At 40.0% G+C, this 20,350-nt stretch overlaps 1 protein-coding gene across 1 annotated transcript in view; it reads left to right on the top strand.

Annotated features, from left to right (window-relative positions):
* Ca10 (carbonic anhydrase 10) overlaps positions 1-20,350 on the top strand; it is a 489,514-nt gene that overhangs the window by 196,666 nt on the left and 272,498 nt on the right. The window lies entirely within an intron of this gene.

Below are 20,350 nucleotides of genomic sequence, written 5' to 3'. Positions count from 1 at the left end.
CTCCCTTGCCTACCATGCTGGAAAATACTTCCTCTGAGATTTCTTCTCTTGGTCTTCATTTAGTTGGACTGAAGTAGAAGGAATTTATTTTAACAAAAGTAAAATTAGACGTTTATCATCCTGGGAGGGAAAACAAACAACAATCACCTGAGATGATTTATAAGAAAATCAATAATTAATCTTCCTAGGGGCATCTTGCTGGCTAAGAATCCTCCCTTCTGCCCAGAAATGCTGAGCTGTGCTTTGTGATTCCTATTCCAGACTCTGTCTTGCCCTCTCCTCCCTCCCGCAAGGAGCACATCCTTAATTTGTGAAGGGCATAGTGCCTTTGGGGGCTGCTCACTGAAAGAATCTGGTATTTCTCTTGCTGACTTGTTTCTATTTCACTGCCTTTTACTGTTGGCTAGAATGTTAGAGTTGGGGGAAATGCGCACACATAGAAAATTGTGTTTGAAGGTGATTTTGTTGTTGTGAATCCAAGAGAATGAAAAGTTACTTGTGTGCAAAAAAGTTAGGACTGAAATTATAGGTACTTGTTATTCCTGGCAGATTCTTCTCCACAACTGGATTGTTCAAGCTCTGCCCCTCTTCCTTCTCTGCAGTGTGTTACCCATTCACACCATTCTATTTGGATGTTCATTTTTACTCTTTCTGACATTTTGAAACATGTATTCTACCATGTCACTTACACACACACACACACACACACAATGATGACTCACCAAAAGCTTGTTAGCAACTGTACCAGGTTTTAAGAAGCATTGCTGGGGGCAGGAGTGGTACCTTTAGTGGGGGACATGCTTACAGTACCTGAAACTCCAGTGAATGGTAGGTGAGGCTAGCTAGAACCTAAGCTGGCTAGCTACCCAGTTTAACCAGAATGGCCAACTGCAGATTCAGTGAGAAACCTTGTCTCATAACCTAGAGTGGAATATGAAAGGCCTCTGGCCTCCACATTCACATCTTCAGGTTAGCACATTTATACACACAAACGCACACACACATCCATACACATGTTACACACACACACACACATATATATATGTATATATATACACACACACACATGAATATGCATCATGTTTCCAAGTAGAAATATATCAAGTCATTGCACATGAGATTGAGACTATTTAGCTTTTCAGTATTTGGATGCTCTTTCAAAAAGGACAATGGCACCGGGCTCTGATTCTTCTGCATGGACGGGCTCTGTGGGAGCCTTCTCAGCTTGGTCGATCACCTTCCTGGACCTGGGGGGAGTTGGGAGGACCTTGGTCTCAACATAGAGTAGGGAACCCTGATGGCTCCTTGGCCTGGAGAGGGAGGGAGGGGAGGTATGGGTGGAGGGGAGGGGAGGGAAGGGGGAGGAGGAGGGGAGGGAAGGGGGAGGAGGAGGGGAGGGAAGGGGGAGAAGGAGGGGAGGAGATGGAAATTTTTAAATATAAAAAAATAAAAATAAAAATAAATTATTTAGATCCGGGCTGTGGTGGCACACACCTTTAATCCCAGCACTCGGAGGCAGACGCAGGCAGATCTCTGTGAGTTCGAGGCCAGCTTGGTCTATAAGAACTAGTTCCAGGACAGGCTCCAAAGTTACAGAGAAACCATGTCTTGAAAAACAAACAAAAAAAATTGGAAATGATGGTTTGGTTTTTTGTTTTGTTTGTTTTGAACAAAACCATTCTAATTGGTCCAATGGCAATTATATTTTTATGAATTTTAAAATAATCTTGATACAGCTCACATATACAAATTGCTTTACAAAAACTGCTCATTTGAAGTCACAGACATGTTACTTTTCTGATTAGCATTTATAAGTGAGAGTTTCAGCTTAAGTAAACATTGAATTATCTTTTCTTTGTTGGAGAGGATGACAGGCGGCATCCTCTCCATTCATCCCAGGCAAACAGTAACATACACAAAAACACCTAAGACATGTTTGCTGCCTGGGTTTCATGAAAACCGAGGCCAGGTGCTTGTGGGTAGAGCAGAATATGTTGATGAAAGCAGACATCAAGTCCTGAAACTGGTGAAATGGACAATTTCCTAAGAGTTGTGGAGTGCTTAGTGTTTTAATTGTATAGCTCTTTCTCCTCCCAGGTTACATTCATTCAGATATTTTATCAGTTTGTTTATAACAAATGGACTTCTTTCACAGCATGTTCATTATTGGCATACAAAAAAAAAAAGCTTCTGATTTTTGTATCCTGACTTTGCTGAAAATGTTCATCAGATCTAAGAATTTTCTTTTGAAGTCTTTGGAGTCTTTTAAGTATAAGATGATATCATACACAAATAAAGATATGTTAGTTTTATTTAATTATTTCCAATGTATTTCCTTCATACCTTATTGCTCTAGCAGAGATTCTAACCACAATATTGAAGAAGTAGACACCTTTGGCTCATCCTTGATATAAAACAAAGTGTTTTTAGTATTTCTACAGAGTCCAATGTTGGCTATGCATTTGTTGTATAAAATGTATAAGAAGGGAATACAGGGGCACATCAGAAGAGGAAAGAAAACACTGTGTTTTCTCTCATGTGCAGAGTCTAGACATTGTACACACATATTATATATATATGTACACACACACACATATATATATACATATATATACATACATATATATACATACATATATATACATATATATATATACATATATGTATATATATATGTATATATATATATGGGGAGATATTTAGTAAAGGAAGGGGTCCAGTGGGGTGGGTGAGAGGAGTAAGAGTGGTCAATAAAAGCATGAGCATGATCAATTGACAATGATTTACATACATGAACATGTCATAATGAAACCCATTATTTTGTATGCTAATGAAAATACTATTTTTAAAAGGTAGGACAATGTTGCAGTATATGTTCAAAGTGATTTTAAGTAAAGTATGCATTGGGAGTAGAATGGGATAATGGCAAATTGGCACAGAATCAATGCAGATTCCTCCTTTTGTTGTGTCATCTTAGAAGGAAGCGTTGATATAAAACAAAGAAAGAGCCATTTCCTTCTAATGCATTGGGAAAAAAGAAATCTGTTTCTCATATATTAGAATATTTTTGTTGATTTGGGCCTTTTGTTTGTTTTTCAGGAAAAAAAAATTTTTATCATTTTCAGTTCAGTACATTGTACCTGTTCCAAATCAATTTGCAAAGGCATCAGAGTTTGTGATTTTGGAAACATTTGCTCTGACAATGAAAATATTTATATCTGGCATTATTTGTGTTGTCAGGGGTTTGACGAGCTCAGAGCTGGCTGGTGGTGCCCTTTATATTTATGTAAGGCAGGAAATAAAATATACACGGAGGCAGGAGATGAAAAGCCCGAACTTGACAGACAATAGCCAAATCACGTCTCAAGCTTTGGAAAGCTGGTGTTTAATGACTTGTTTTGGAAGTAAGGATTCAGAACACTGCTCTGATTTTAGACTTTTGCCTTAAAGAAATGTCCAGTTCCAAAGGGTTTGAAAATCGCCCTGTTAGGTGAGATGTTTTGTAGAATTGGGAGAAGGTGCCACATTTTCAAACCTGAGATCAGTTAGATGTCAGGAGGTTAAATGCACCACAGTAAGTGTGTTTCATGTCACATTTTTATCTGTGAACATTATTCCTTCTGGCATTTAAATGTATCTTTTTTTGCACAAAACCATGAAACAGCTCTGCCAAGGCCCCGGCTTGTCTTTTTATGTTTATTTTACTATATCTGATTTAACCCAGAGCTTGGATGAGGGGGATAAGGGATTTTATTAATATAGGCAAGAACTGAAACCAACCCCAAGATAAGAACAACCAGGACCAATAATGATTAGATGAGAACCAAAATGTTCTGTAACTTGAATATCATAGAGAAATTCTGCTTATATATGTTAATACATGTATGTACATGTTCATGTTGGTGCATACACATGTGTGTACATGTGTGCATTGTGCATGTATCCACATGCTTGTTCAGGCCAGAGGACAATCTAGGTGTGGTTTCCCCCTGGAGATGCCCTTCTTTTATAAGACAGATTCCTACACTGGGCTGGAGCTGGCCAAGTAGGCTGGATGACTGGCAGACCTCATAGATCCACTTGTTTCTGTCTCCCCGGCACTGGATTACAAGCACACATCAGCACACTTGTTTTTTGTTATATAGTCCTGGGGACTGAATCCAGGCCCCTTTGTGTGTGCAATAAGCACTCTACTTACTGAGCTATCACCTCAGCTCCCGAGAATACTTTTTATTAAATAATAGTCATTTCCTTCACCTTTTTTTGAGTTGCCTATTCAATGATATTTCTTAAGCAATGCTTTTCTTCTCCTAGGAGGTAGTCTAAGATAATATGTAAGATTTTTAAAGATGAAACCAAAATAACTGCTGATTGTCTGCAAGTTGCAGGGAGCTGCTTGTTCGTCCTGGCCACCCAGAACCGAAATAATCACACAGAAACTGAATTAATTAAGTCACTGCTTGACCCATTAGCTCTAGCTTCTTATTGGCTAACTTTTACATATTAACTCAACCCATTTTTACTAATTTGTGTATCTCCATGTTGCTGTGGTTTACCAGCTAAAGTTTCCTCTGGCTCCTGTGGGGCTACATGGCTTCTCTCTGATTCTGTCTTCTTCTTCCCAGCTTTTGTTTAGTTTTCCCTGCCTGGCTCTGTTTCCCTATAGCTCTGCTATAGGCCCAAAGCAGTTCCTTTATTTACCAATGATATTTACAGCATACAGAGGGGAATTTCACATCACCTCCCGTTTTCTGTTTAAATAATAAGGAAGGTTTTAACTTTAACACAGCAAGATTACATACAGCAAAACAAGCATCAAACAAGAATTACAGTTACAATATGTTTATTTACTTTATCTTCTATCATAACTAAAGAAAACTATAACTATAATTTTTTCAATTCCATTAAAGATTCCAGAAGGATATAATATTACCTAAGTAAACAGGAAGTACATTGTAAGCAGCTTCCAAAACTCTGGAATTGACAGAGACATCTCGCTACCTGGACAGTCACCCAAAGTTCTTCTGTACCAATGGGGCATCCATCTTCAGCCTATAGACCCATAGTATCCAGCAGACTTTTCCATGAAGCAGGAAATTTCAAAGACAGTTCCGCCTATATTGGCAGTTTGTCAGCCACTTTCTTCTGTGTCCTGCAGAATGTCTAGCAGACTCTTTCAGGAAGCAGGAACCCCAAAGGATCTTCTCACCTTTAGGCAAGTTCAGCAGTCATTTCTCTGTGGGTCCTGCATCTCCAGTTCATCAAGCAGTCCAGGAAAGAACAGTTTCTTGTCCAAATGGCTAACCAAGGCTTCTATAAGAAGCCTCTTTGATGCTAATCTTCCTCTTGAAATAACTGGTGCTTCTAGGAGCAGATATGTCTGATAGTCATGAACAGTCCTAAGGTTTTTAAAACATTTTAAATGCCATATTTTGAAGGTCTCTGAAAGATTTGAAGAATGACTATCCATCTGAAATATATCTGTGTACATCTAGAAAATCTACCATGACTACAAGTTTGATTTTTATAGATGACTCTCATTTATCTATATTTCTTAATTATACATTACATTTTAAATGAGCTAGATAAACACAATATCTTAATCAAGATCAGAAATACATATGACAAAATTTACCTTAAATTTCTATCAATAAACAAGATCCATACCAATGCAAATCTTTATAGCACAACCCCCTTTAAATATAAACAAACATTTATAGACAATATTTGGGAATACCAAAATAATAACACAGAGGCTGTATTAATTAAATCACTGCTTGGCCCATTAGCTCAAGCTTCTTACTGGCTAACGCTTAAATACTAATTTAACCCATTTTATTAATTTGTGTATTGCAACATGGCTGTGGTCACTGGCCAAAGTTTTGTCTGTCTCCAGCATGGCTACATAGCTTCTCTCTGACCCTGCCTTCTTCCTTCCAGTATTCAGTTTGATTTTCCCCTTCTAGTTCTGTTTCCCTATAGCTCTGCTAAAGGCCCAAAGCAGTTCCTTTATTAACCAATGATATTCACAGCATACAGAGGGGAATTCCACATCATTTATTGGTATAGGAAATATCAGGTTCCAGTGGCCAGTTCAAAATCAAGGGTCACACAAATGGCTCTGACCAAATTCGGTGGATTACAAACAAAGCATAAACACTTGAGTATGAGACAGGGTCCTATAAGGAGGAAGGGACACTGATGAGGTTGAGAGTGACAAGACTATATTATATACATGTATGAAGTTATTGAAGAAAATTAATAAAGTACTTTTAGTATGATCCCCTTAAACTAGTTTTGAACTAATAAATCTATTCTATATAAAGTTACTAAATCAACTCATGAATTTTGAAATTTACTGGCATATTTTTCAAGACATCAAGTCCATTTTTTATAAATACAGTGGTTAGTTTTGCATCGTAGTAACCACTGTACTTATACGATTTAAGGGAGGAGAGATTTATTTTGACTCATAGTTGCGGGGAGTTTTCAGCCCACCATTAGAGTCTTCTTTTCAACTTGCCTTGTTCTGAGAAAGATGGGCTCTCAGCTTTTACTGCTTACTCTGGCTGGGAGGAACCTAGTGGGTCTGGTTTGTTTCAGGTACTTCCTGAAGCTCTTTTGAATTGTTTACCTTCCTGATTAAGGATCTTCCCTGTAGGATGGAATGTTTCATTCTCCAAGGAAACTGTTACACAACAATGTCACACACACACACACACACACACACACACACACATGCATGCATATGCACACACACACACACACACACACCAAAAAACAACAAACATCTAAGTATGATACTTGCAGCCATTGTAATTCAGCTGCATATCTTCTTTCTAAAGGCATATCCTGCATATGCTTTCTGTGTATCTCTTGTACCAAGTGAGGCTATGAGGCCATAGTACTCATTTTTTCTCTGAATGTATGTCACTGAAGTGCTTTGGCAATAGTGTACCCTTCACTTGACATGACTGAGGCCTTTATACCCTGCCTCTTTAATATCCACTCCCTGTGACTTCATGTGCCACATCCACCATGAAATTCCCTTGATCTCTGACTGATGATGAAATCCTTCTTTATTTGGCTTAAGTACTTCACTAATATTTCCTTTAGGACTTGCTTTATCTTCTATAGTACTTTCTCCTTGGATTAGGAGCTTCTTGGGATAAATAGGTTTTTATATTTTCCTTTAGATCCCTGAGATTGATTGGGATAATACTATCATCGATTATCAATGGGAGGATTTATGTGGACTTATTCAAGAGTTGTTATGATTCAAAGTGAGAAAAATATGGGATGCTTTCATGATGAATGAGACCATTGTTATCAACAGAATATGTTACTAAAACTAAACTTTATGTATTGTAGTTGTCATGAGATGTTGGATAAGTTGAAAACATAAGGAATGTGAATTGCATTTATAGGTGTGATCTTCCACTTTTACATTTTCCCGTGAAGCTCATAGCTGACCACAAATAATTATTACTATCTGTGGTGTATATCACTGTGTCCTGAGACATTTTTTGTGTGAGTTATTGCCAGTCCTCCAAGGATTTTTATAATTATTTGGAAAGAAAATATAGACAGAAGCTACATGGGAGTAAGTAGTTTTTTAAAAACTATTTGAGATAATAGTGAAACAGATACCAAAGAAACTATGAAATTATTAATTAGCAAGTTAATCATTTGGCCATTAATTTTGAAGGGGGATAAGAAGTTGTGTTAGATGAACCAAGCTTTATGGAAGTGATGGAGTAAGAGGTAGCATTAAAAAGGTGACTAGAATAAAACAAAGCCTTCAGAAAAGCCTTTAAAATGTTAGATGCTCTGTCGATTTCTCCATCATGAACTTGACCTCCCTTGCTCACATATTCCTTCCTCCCTCTCTTTGATTGGATTCCCGGGTCTTGGCATGGTGCTTGGTTGTGGACCTCTGGATCTGGTTCCACCAGTTGCTGGATGAAGGCTCTATGATGATAGCTGAGGTATTCACCAATTTGATTAGAGGGGAAGGCCAGTTTGGGCTCCCTCTCCACCATTGCTAGGAGTCTTAGCTGGGAGCGATACAGGGAGGAGGCAGAAGGAGAAGAAAGAGAACTGTGGATGAAATGTAAAATGAAATTTAAAAAATAAATGAAAAGAAAACATGTCAGATGCTCTGACCCCAGGTATGCAAAATTAAAAAATGTAAAGACGGATCCAGGTTTTCATCTGAATAGGTTGCTGTGGCACTGGATTTTACTGAATAACTATAGTGAACTTCCACAGATAATGCTTCTCACCTGTTTAAAACTCATCAAGCTGCTCAGAAACGTCACAAGCTTTTTACACAAAAACCCTGATGTGGAAACTGTATGTACATGGTGTTATGTACATTTATGGTGTAGAATAGGTCTTTAGCACCAGCTCTGTTGAAAAAGTACATGCACTTCTTACTCATTCATATTCTGTCATTTTCACATACTGATGACGTCTTTGCTCTGAAAAAAGCAATGAGGTGTCTACTTCCTGAAATCTACCTTGAAGCAACAAGGAAAAGGTGAGTGATGTGACATAGACAGTGTGGAAATATGAAGTCTGGTGGACAGTATATCACAGAAAGCTATGCTTGCAGTCAGATGTGGCTATGGAAACTTCAAAGGGCAGAATTTTAATCCATCATACTTAAAATGGGGACACGATCTCATTGCTCCATAGAAGATGACACTAGGGGATTGGGCAGCCCTGAAAAAGAAATTATAGTAATATGATTGTAAATGGCAGTAGCAGAGAAAGAGACGGGTAGAAGTGGAAGATATAGAATAGACTGCATGGGGAGTTTTGACAGAAATAACATTTCTGAATGACACGTAAGAGATGTGAGAGGAGGGCTTAGAGCCAAGGAGAAGGATGAAGGGAGAAATGATTCATAAAATCAGCCTCTTCGTGAATAATGTCTAGAATAAATGGATGCTTCCAGGAAATGAGGGAGATTTCGAAAGTTGAAGTGAGAGGAAATAGAAGCAGTGACTCCACATTGGTGCCCATTGAGGGTGGGGTAGGTGGAGAAGAGATGTCCGTTGATAAATCATATTGAGACCTGGGTTTGAGTTTCATATTGCCACCTATTGGCCATGTGTGAGAACTCAGCCTTCTCTCAGCTTCATATATCATACTGACATCCACCTTCTATAAGAAAAAATACATTTAGGCAGGCTAAAAGGTAAGCTATCAAACATCAGTAACTAAAAACATCCTATACAATTGTTATCTGATATCAAAGGTACTGCCGTTGATGTTCGTAAAAAAAACATAGCTTAGCTCACATCTGAATGTCTCTGTCAAAGATGCTAATGCTTGTGTTAGAATTGGTAACAGATGTGCCAAATTCTTCAGATAATAGATGAAGAATTCAGAGACACCTTGCTAGTGGCTCCCAACCCTAGAGAATGAAACTCCATGAGCATGAAGGGTAACACTTTCCTCTCATTATATATTTCTAAAAAGAACCACAGATCTAGATGGGCACAATAGGCTGTAAAATTGCTATGTGTGAGAAATATGGATGGAACTCATGAAAATATGCTTGTTGTGAGTAAAGGTCCCGGAAAAGTTGCCAGGATAATTTAGCATGATTACTTAGGGCTCAGAGCTCTACGTCTATGAGTGTGACCCTGGCTGTAATATACCCTTCACTAAGAGATGTTCCAGGAATGAGAACTTACAATGCTGAAGTTGATTCACTACTGGGAAAGTCATTGAGAGAGAATTAAAGAGGAGCAAAGAGATTACAAGAAGAATGTACATGCTGTCACTTAAGTTTTCCTGTCCTAACTTCCCTGATGTGGGAGGTCCTTCTGTATGTGTGTTGCTTTCATTGGTTAATGAATAATTGGCCTATGGCAGGGCAGAATATAGTCAGTCTGGAAGAGATAAATAGAGAGAGTAGGCAGAGTCAAGGAGACACCATGTGGTTGCCAAAGAAGGACACACTAGAATCTTACTGGTAGACCACCGCTTAGTGGTGATACACAGATTAATAGAAATAGGTTAATTTAAGATGTAAAAGTTAGTTAAGAAGCCCGAGCTAATAGACCAAACAATGCTGTAATTAATATAGTTTCTGTGTGATTATTCAAGTCTAGGAGGTGAAAAAATGAATGTCCATTTACACTTTCCATCCATTTACCCAGCCATATATATCTATTCCCATCCATATATCTATTCCCACCTATTCGTCCATCCATCCATCCACCCATCCATCCCTCCGTCTGTCATCTGTGTATTTTAAGTTTTATCTATTCTATCTTCCCATCCATAAATCCATTTACTCATTCAAACCTCTATTAATTCATCTATCCATCTAGCATCCATCTATCTATCTATCTGTCTGTCTGTCTGTCTGTCTGTCTGTCTGTCTGTCTGTATATCTATGTTCTCTCTATATATAAACTTATCTGAAGGGAAACTATCTTAAGTAATAATTTCAGATGCCTTATGATTATTCTTTTTCTATGCATCCTCAGCTAAGCAGAACTAGCCCTGGTGTATACAAGTTTACAAGTGGCCTAGGCAAGATTTCGGTTCAAAACAGGAACCAGAGCTGTGTGGAAATTGAAAGGCCTTCTTTTTCACACAGAAACCACAGAAAGTCAGAGTTCTGACAAGCACAAAGGGCCACTTGAGATTGTCGAACACATTGAATTCAGATGAGCATTTTGAGTTCATCCTTCCCACTTGGGATTCTGGCAGCTCTATAATGGTTAGACAGGGCACAAGAAATGTATTTTCTTGAGGCTGACCCTGGAATAAAGATATAATGAGGATGTTACCCCTTCCTTAAGGAAAATTCCCTTTGAAGCACTAGTTTCAGATTGAAAAATAATTTTATTTGCATTGCTTTCTTTCTTTCTCTACCAAAATTACTTCTCAAAATTTGCAAATGCAGAACTCTCTCTCCTTGAGCATAATTTCCTTATGATTGGCTGGAGTGGACAATTCAGGGCAAAAGGCATGTTGGCCAAGAAAATATTTAGATTAAAGATAAATAAATGAAGCCAAGGAAATTGTGTTTGTTCTTGGAGTAGTGCTTTCAGAATTGCAAGTTTTCAGTGGGTAGCAATGCTGTAATAAAAGATGTGCTGAATTGAATGGGGAAGACTCAGATGCTGTGTTCTGAGTCAGAGTATAGACTCAGTTCAGAGTTGTTCTGTGATGGGTACCATTGCCATCCCTAAGTCTGGACTGAGGGTTACTTCTCACTGTCTTGGCAGCTCCTTGTGATGTTTACCTTTTAATATCATTCAGGAAATCAATGCAGGCATTAGACAAGTCTCCCAAGAAAACACCTGGCTGTGGGCTTTCATGGTTTATAAATGCATCTAATTCTCATCCCACCCCTATGGCGAGCAATCCTTTCTCTTGCTTCCCTCCTCTGTTTCTTGTTCCTTTCTTCCCTCTATATGTCTCATCCTTTCCCCTGTTATTACTCTATTTCTCATTCTTGTTCACATCCATTTCTCTCACGTATGATATCCTCTTGTTCTCTCTTTCATCTCTCCCCATCTCTCTTAATCTTCTTCCTCCTCTTCTGATCACGAATACACATGACCAAGGAAACAGTACCTTCTCCTTTGTGCACCACCAAGGAATGAGTTCTTATTTCACAAAACATTGTAATTAAATATATAAAGATCAATAATTGTCTGACTTGGAGATGATATTGAATGGGGTGGGGAATCCCAGTTACCCAGAAACTGAGAATAATTTATTTAAGAGAATATGGGAAATATTAAGTCATAATATTTAATCATACAATGTTGAGTTTAGAGAGCATAAATAATTGAGTATCTGATAGATAATCAGACTTAATTTTTCCGATGAAATTGAATGTAATGTAGATACAATATTAAGAGTAACCCACCTCTTTATGACAGATTTTAACACCATTCTTATGGTTTAGAATGCAGGAAACAAGACCCAAACTGCAGATGATGTCAGGAACAGAGCCATTCAGCACATCGGCTGTTCTGTAGGTGCCCAGCTTCATTCTGTTGATGTCAGCAACCTCTACTAAATGTGTTACATCATTTGCTGTATTGACTCAGCTCTTTCTCATATGTAACATTTAGTATGACATCAGTCATTTCTGGCTGCTAACTTGTAGTTCACATACTCTAAGGCATACACAAAACAAGTATAATGTCATCTGATGTGGGTACATGACCTCATTTTTATCAGCAGTTGAACACATTTTACTGAGTTATACCTGATAAACACTTATAAAGCTAGCAGCATCTCTCCTACCCCAAAATATTATGTTAATGTAAAAAAATCCCATTATATCTAAGGACCAGAGTTTCCTTAATTTCTACTTTCCCTGTAATATTCATAAAATTAAATTTTAATTTTTTAAAAAACTATTTTTTTCTTTTTTCATTAAATTATATAAATTTTTACAAATTTTCACCTCCTTTCCTCCTCCCATTTCCCTTTCCCTCCCCCCATTTGTCCTCCCCCTCCCTCTCCAGTCCAAGGAGCAGTCAGGGTTCTCTGCCCTGTGGGAAGTCCAAGGTCCTCCCCCCTCCATCCAGGTATAGGAAGGTGAGGATCTAAATAGACTAGGTTCCCACAAGCCAGTACATGCAGTAGAATCAAAACCCAGTGCCATTGTCCTTGGCTTCTCAGTCAGCTCTCCTTGTCAGCCACATTCAGAGAGACTGGTTTGATCACATGCTCCACCAGACCCAGTCCATTTGGCCTTGGTGAGCTCCCATTAGATCAGTTACATTGTCTCAGTGAGTGGACGCACCCCTCGTGGTCCTGACTTCCTTGGTCATGTTCTCTCTCCTTCTGCTCCTCATTAGGACCTTGGGAGCTCAGTCCAGTGCTCCAATGTGGGTCTCTGTCTCTATCTCCATCCATCGCCAGATGAAGGTTCTATGGTGATATGCAAGATATCCATCAGTGTGGCTATAGTATAGGGCGAGTTCAGGCACCCTCTCCTCAGCTGCTCAAGGAGCAAGCTGGGGACATCTCCTTGGACACCTGGGAACCCCTCTAGAGTCCAGTTTCTTGCCAACCCTCAAATGGCTCCCTTAATTAAGATATATACTTCCCTGTTCCCATATCCACTCTTCCTCCATCCCAACTGTCCCATTCCCCTGAGCTCTCCCCATTCTCCCCTTCTCAATTCTCTCTCCTCCTCTCCCCTTAACCCCATCCTACCCCCACCCCCAAACTCTCAATTTTGCCTGGCAATCTTGTCTACTTCCAATATCCAGAAGGATAACTACATGTTTTTCTTTGGGTTCACCTTCCTATCTAGCTTCTCTCGGATCATGAATTATAGGCTCAATATCTTTTATTTATGGCTAGAATCCACTAATGAGTGAATACATACCATATTCATCTTTTTGGGTCTGGGTTACCTCACTTAGGATGGTGTTTTCTATTTCCATCCATTTGCATGCAAAATTCAAGATGTCATTGTTTTTTACCGCTGAGTAGTACTCTAATGCATATATATTCCACACTTTCTTTATCCATTCTTCCATTGAGGGGCATCTAGGTTGTTTACAGGTTCTGGCTATTACAAATAATGCTGCTATGAACATAGTTGAACAAATGCTTTTGTAGTATGATAGGGCATCTCTTAGGTATATTCCCAGGAGTGGTATTGCTGGATCCTGGGGTAGGTTGATCCTGAGAAACCACCACACTGATTTCCAAATTGGTTGCACAAGTTTGCATTCCCACCAGCAATGGATGAGTGTTCCCCTTACACCACATTCTCTTCAGCAAAGGCTATCATTGGTGTTTTTGATTTTAGCCATTCTGACAGGTGTAAGATGGTATCTCAAAGTTGTTTTGATTTGCATTTCCCTGATCGCTAAGGAAGTTGAACATGACCTTAAGGTTTGCCTGAATGTATGTCTGTGTACCAAGTGCATGCAGGGTGCCCCTGGAGGCCAGAAGAGAGCATCGGATCCTCTGCAACTGGAGTTACAAAAAGTTATGAGCCACCATGTGGGTACTGGGAAGTGAACCTAGGTTCTCTTAATGAGCAGCAAATTCTTTTAGTCGCTGAACTATCAGCCTCAGTACTACTTTTTTAAAAAAACTGAAGCAAAGTAATTCTTTCTTTACTTATTAACTAACTAGCTATTTTCATTTTTTTTTCCCAAGACAAGCAAGGTATGCAACTCAGGTTATCTTGAAGGAAAGAAGTAAGCATTACTTGATACATGATTTTATTTATTGTTTGGCTGTTAGATAAGATTGAATATAAAAACCCACTCAGTGTCTGTTGATTATCATTCTGAAATTATTAGTCTGAAATTATTCATTCCCAGTGTGTAAAATAGGATGCAGCAGAATTGGTAGAATTATCAATTCAAAACCAGCACTGTCTCACTCTTCCCCAGCCTGATGCTCTCTAAAACCAGATTTAGAATGATGCTCTTAAAAAGTCCTCAGGAAAAAACTGCGTGGAAACAGGGAAAGCAAGAGAAACTTAACCAAGACAGGAGTTGAACAAGACTCCAGTCAGAGCATCAGCTCACAGATACCTCCTGTGTGTAGCATCACACCCCCCGCCGTGCCTAGGGGCTAGAACACCAGCCTCTAGTGTATTCTACAAGGGTGCAGCACCCATAGTATTTACAAGCAGGTAATATTTATATATGGAGGACCAGTGGTGTTAGCTTATAAGTTACCTTTTTCTCCTCCCTCCATTTTCCTTTCTTTATGCTTTTTTTTCTGAGTCTCAATTTGTTAACTTTTTGGCTATTTTTTAATATTTTCATTTGTATTTTTAAAAGAAAACAAACTCTTTTTTCATTATACATACCAATCCAAGTTCTCACTCCCTCCCCTTCTCCCACTCCCTCCACCTACTCCTCACACCCCACCCCTCATCCACTCCCCAGAGAGGGTAAGGCACATTGCTTTGGGGAAGGTCCAAGGCCCTCCCTTCTATGTCTAGGCTGAACAAGGTATCCATCCAAAGAGAATAGGTTCCCAAAAAGCTAGTACAAACAGTAGAGATAAATCCTGGTGCCACTGCCAGTGCCCCTTAGTCTTTGGCAATTTTTTCAAAAAGAAATAGAGCATACTGTGATCATCTTCACTGCCAATAACCATCTTCATGACTCTCCCAGTAGTCTTGCTAAGTAACTCTTTCCTCGATTTGTTGCCCCCCTTCCTTCTTGCATATTTTTCTAATGCAAGTCTTGTGCAAGTAATCTCATCTACTGTGTGCTAGCGATTGTGATGGCCATGCTACATCTAGAAGACAGCATCTTGTGGCATTCTTTTCCATCCTCCGACTCTCAGTCCTTCTACCCTCTCTTCTGTGATGTCCCCTTATCCTTCGAGAAGGTCATATAGACACCCTGCTTAAGGCTGAGCACTTCTCAGCACTTTGACCAGCTGTAAGACTGCATTAAATACTGCCCTATGCAAACAGAAGCTTCTGTGTCCCGGGCTGACAACAGCATCACTGGCCTGTGGTCTCTGACCAAGGCTAACAGCATTACTGGTCTATGGATATAAACATAAATTTTAGAAGGTAACCTGGCTACATATCCAGTTAGCAGAACATGAGTAATATGTTATTTCCTAGAGCCTGATTCTCCAGCCATAGGTTTTTGAGCAGATTTACAGTACCAGGGCCAGGCTTGTGCTCAGTCTTATTCAACAGGCCTCAAATTCAATGAGAAAGTAGTTGGTTATTTCCAGGACAGTCATGGCACACTATTAGACCAACGGGCACATCTTTCCTGGCACATCAGATTTGCAGCATGCAGGGTTCTCAGAGTGACAGTTGATGACTTTTCTCCTCTAGCAGCCTTTATTACTGCTAGGTAGCCCTTTATGACTCCCCCCCCCCCACAGCAGCCTAGATAGCACCTACCTTCCCACAACCAGCACTAGTGAGCACAGAAGTTTCTGGCTCAGCTCCTGCTTGATTTCTTGGTGTCCTGTACCCAGTGTGTATGATGTTCAGAGACTCTTAACTAGAGCAGCAAGATGAGGAAAGAAAATTGTTATAAATTGGAAAGGGAAATGTCAAGTATCCTTGTCTGTAGATATAACCCTAAAACACCATCAGAGAAATCTTAGCACCATAAATGCTTTGGATAAACTGTTGGGATACACAATTAATATGCAAAACTTGGTAGCCTTCCTATATATTAATGGCACAAGACTGACAACCAGAGGAACATCATTCATAATCACATAAAAGTTAATCAAACTATCCTATACCAACTTTTCAAAGCCCAATTTGTGTGTCTTCCCACCTCTGTTAACAGTGATATCAAGTTGGCAACTTAAGCACATCACTGCCGAAGTGTTCATACCACAGGAATCTGTGAATGCTGTGCATCTGTAGTGTGTTTTTCTAACGTACTGGCTGATTCAAATCTACCAGCATAGTGATGCTCTTAGGAATCAGGGTAATTCCCAGAGTACTACAACCAATCCTTACAGAGACTGGGGAACCAGTCCAACTGAATCACCAATAATGTTGATTGTAGCTGAAGGTGAAAAACGTTTTCGATTTATCAGAACTCCACTTATCAGAAATGAGTCTAGAGGCCACAGGATGGCTGGCTGCAGAAAGCTGCAGACTGAATTGCTTACATCTGGGATCCCATACTCTCCAACTCCAGTTTCTGTGGCCTGCTTCACAAAGTCTGGAGGGTGGAGCAGGCGTAATGTTCTTTGAGAATCTCGCTGCTCTAACCTTCATTCTAATTTCTCTCTAAAAATTTCTCAATACTTCCTTCCTACAAGTCATAAGCCTCCAATATCTTTACCAATTTAAGCTTTTGATACTCCATAACCTGAATGTTCCTGAACTGCTTTATAACCTCAGGTGCCCACCCCCACCCTTGCCCAAGCAAGGGTGACACTATTCTTCCCACAGCACGGCAAGAGGCACTGTAAATGCGTGTTCTAGGAATGTTCAAAAGCACAAAGCAAGGAGGGAGGCATCTCTTAGGATTTTCTAAACAAGAGATCTTTATCCTACACACTCTCGTTTAGTGATTACTTCACAGTGTCTGAGCCCCCAAAAAAGTTAAGATTAAAAGCATTACGGGGAAGTGAGGGAATGGCGCTTCACTAGGCAGCTTTGAGCCCATGCTGTTCAATCAATTCAAAGTATTACTGGGCATTTTCCTCAAGAGTGAAATATACGACAACTGCCAAGATTTCCTTTTGTGATTACAAAAAGGACAGATAGTGGAGCAAGCCATATTTCAGCACCGCAGGGATCTAAAAAAAATGAACTGCTAAAAACGGCCCAGAAGGAATGAATAGCAATAAGACATCAATGTCATCCGTGTACTGATTTGTGATGGATTTCCAAAAGGCTTAGTGCTATGATGCTGTGATATATAGGGGCTTCCTGAAAGTTAATGACTGTGAGTTATTCACTTGGAAGAGCGTAATGGGGAAAAGTAAGTGGTCACAGATTATATATAAACAAGTAGCAATATTAACATAGTCACGCTGCTCTGTGTGTCCCATGTTGTTGCCCTCTATAACTTAAAAAGAAAATTGAGAGCCTAGTGATGGTATGAGAAAGTTAGATGTTACACAAATACTCTGGCTTACACGTCTGGGAAGGTTTTTAGTTTGCCATTTAGTAGATTGGGATCAATGAATATGCCTATGTTGATCACCTTTGCACAGTGAATTAATAACAGCCAGAATTCTCTGATGGATGCATTCAAGAGGGAGCAGCAAAATCTGTTTGGATGAGCAAATGGTGTCTGCCAGTTAGGATATTGTCTGGTACTTGCACATGAATTTGTGCTTCAAATAACTGATAGAAGGCATAGGGCCTGTATGAGGATGGTTCAGTTCAACATAAAGTCTAGGTTCCTTTTGACCCAGTACTCTGTTTGTGTGTGTGTGTGTGTGTGTGTGTGTGTGTGTGTGTGTGTGTACATGTGTGTGCAGGCTCACATATGCATTTGCTCATAAGGCCAGAGGATATCATTAAGTGTCCTTCCCTAGAAGGCTCTTTCTACCCTGGATTTTTGAAACAAGGTTGTTCATTGGTGTAGGCTAAGGTAGCTGGCCAATGAAGCCCATGGATCTGCCTGCATTGAAATCACAACTGTGCACTGCCACACCCAGTAATTTTTATACCGCATCAGACTGTGTGTGGTTACAACAAAGTGCATGATAAACAGAAAGCCCTTACTAATGCTTACTGCATAAAATAATAAGTAGATACGTGGAAAATGTCTGAAGTTCTAGTATTAGGAAAAGATGAGGAAAGGAAGGGAAAATGTGACTACCTCCTAAATCCACCTACATATATGCATTTTATCGTATGCCTTCCTTGGAAAGGTCAGGAAATGGAAGTGTGCAGATGTGCAGAATTACAAAGAGTGCTAGTAGAGCTGAGTCGAAACAGTTATCTGGCTCCAGAATTCCATTCCTTCCCAAATGCTATACTGAAGCTGAATGTGGACCAAGATAGGTCCTGTCTATCTCAAAGGTTTAGGAAGACCTGGGCTTAACAAATCCTTCTGAGAGGACTTCTAAGACTTCTTTGACCCAATTTTCTTCTCTTTGCCATGTTTTGAGAACATAATGGAAAGTGAGTATTCACCTGTCTTCCCACCTTTCAGGCTGGTTTTAGTGTGTGTGTGTGTGTGTGTGTGTGTGTGTGTGTGTGTGTGTGTGTGTGTGAGAGAGAGAGAGAGAGAGAGAGAGAGAGAGAGAGAGAGAGAGTCACTTTGCAGCTCCAGCTGGCCTGGAATTCACTATATAGACCAGGCTGGCATCTCTACCTCTGCCTCCCAAGTTGCTGGGATTAAAGACCTGGACCATTTTTCAAGCTGTTAATGGTGGCTCTACTTCTTATTCGGGCCAGCATTATGCATGCTTTATCCTGGTAGATGGTGCATTAGGTTTGTTTGATTTCCTGGCTGACACTCTACTCCCACACACGGTAGTCAAGTGTTCCTTAAATGCATTTCTGAATTAGTGGTTAATTTCCCCATGCCCTTCTTTCATCTTAAAGGTGCCACTTTAAAATGCCTGGTGCAGCTATCTTCGTCACTACACCAGCTCTCACAGTTCAAGCCAGAGGCAAGCACTCGGTCTTACTATCTAGGAGACAGTACATATGCTTTCTCTCTCCTTAGAGCACGATTGCACCTTCTGCTGCCTTTTCTGTTATGATAAGGGCACATCTTGGTCTTCTGCATCTGTCCTCCCTTATGAACACAAATTACACTTTAGAAACTCTGATGGATACCTTTCCAAGTTCCCCAGGGCTCAGATCTGATCAGGAATTAACTTTTAAGATCCCAAGCCTCAAAGGACTGGCCAACATAAAGGGCCGGTCCCTGTTTCTCCTAGGCAGTCATTCTTGAAGTAATTTCATACGATATGCATAATTTAACAGGAGTGAGGCTGACGTGTCTCTGTCATTCATTTCTAAGCCTACCCTCAGTTCTCTCTGGATAATAATGATGGCAATGGATAGAAATCTTAGGGTTGTTCCTTTCCCAGTCAAGTATTAAGTCTGAAAGGAATGCAAGAATGACCCTCGGTTCTCAAGTGTTAGTAAAGCAGGGCAATCAAATCAAATGCATACTGTCCATACAAGACCTTTTATCAACTTATCCCAACCCTCAAGCTACCTCCTTCTGCCTGGTCCTGGGTAACACATTGTTCCTGGGAGGCTGGCCCCTGAGGACACGCAGTCTCTCCTGCTTCTCTCATCTAGAAGCACTCTACTGTGCTCTTGCTGCATAACAGGGCACAGTTGCTCCCATCTGGGCAGTAATAATTCTGCAAGCCGAGGGAGGGCCCTCTGCCAGTTCCTGAATGCTCCAAGTGCCCTGACCATGAAATGACTTCAGTCTTCTTTGGGGTATAACAAAAGACAGCGCAGTTTTTCCAATCTCAAAGAAGCATCTGACCAAAAAAAAAAAAAAAAATCCCCAGAGACTTATTTGGAAGCCATTTGAGTGACCTTGCCAGGTAAGGACTGAGAAAGGCTCAGGCGCAAACAAAAGGATGCCTCCCCTCCTCCCCTAGGTCATGCATCTATAGAATCTTCCATGCCCAGCAATCCATCTGCCTTTACCCTTTCAAGTGCCAGACATTGGTACATCTCCTCTCTCTGCTTCTCTTGGGATTTTTGCAGCCAGCTTCCAAGTCCTCTTGGCTGTTTCCTAAGAGTGCTCAGAAACTTTTAGGTAAATGAGTTCTTAATGGACAGAGCCAGTAGCCTTGTGATTCCGAAGAAAAGCAAGGTAAGCTCTCCTTGACTCCCTGTGCCCAGAAAGAAAATAGCTCTCCCATCTCCTTTCCCCTGTATAAGACTGCTTGC

Source organism: Arvicola amphibius, chromosome 4 (assembly GCF_903992535.2).
Source record: "Arvicola amphibius chromosome 4, mArvAmp1.2, whole genome shotgun sequence".
NCBI lineage: Eukaryota > Metazoa > Chordata > Mammalia > Rodentia > Cricetidae > Arvicola > Arvicola amphibius.
The sequence above is the reverse complement of the archived record's forward strand: the minus strand, read 5'-3'. Positions and strand labels throughout refer to the sequence as shown.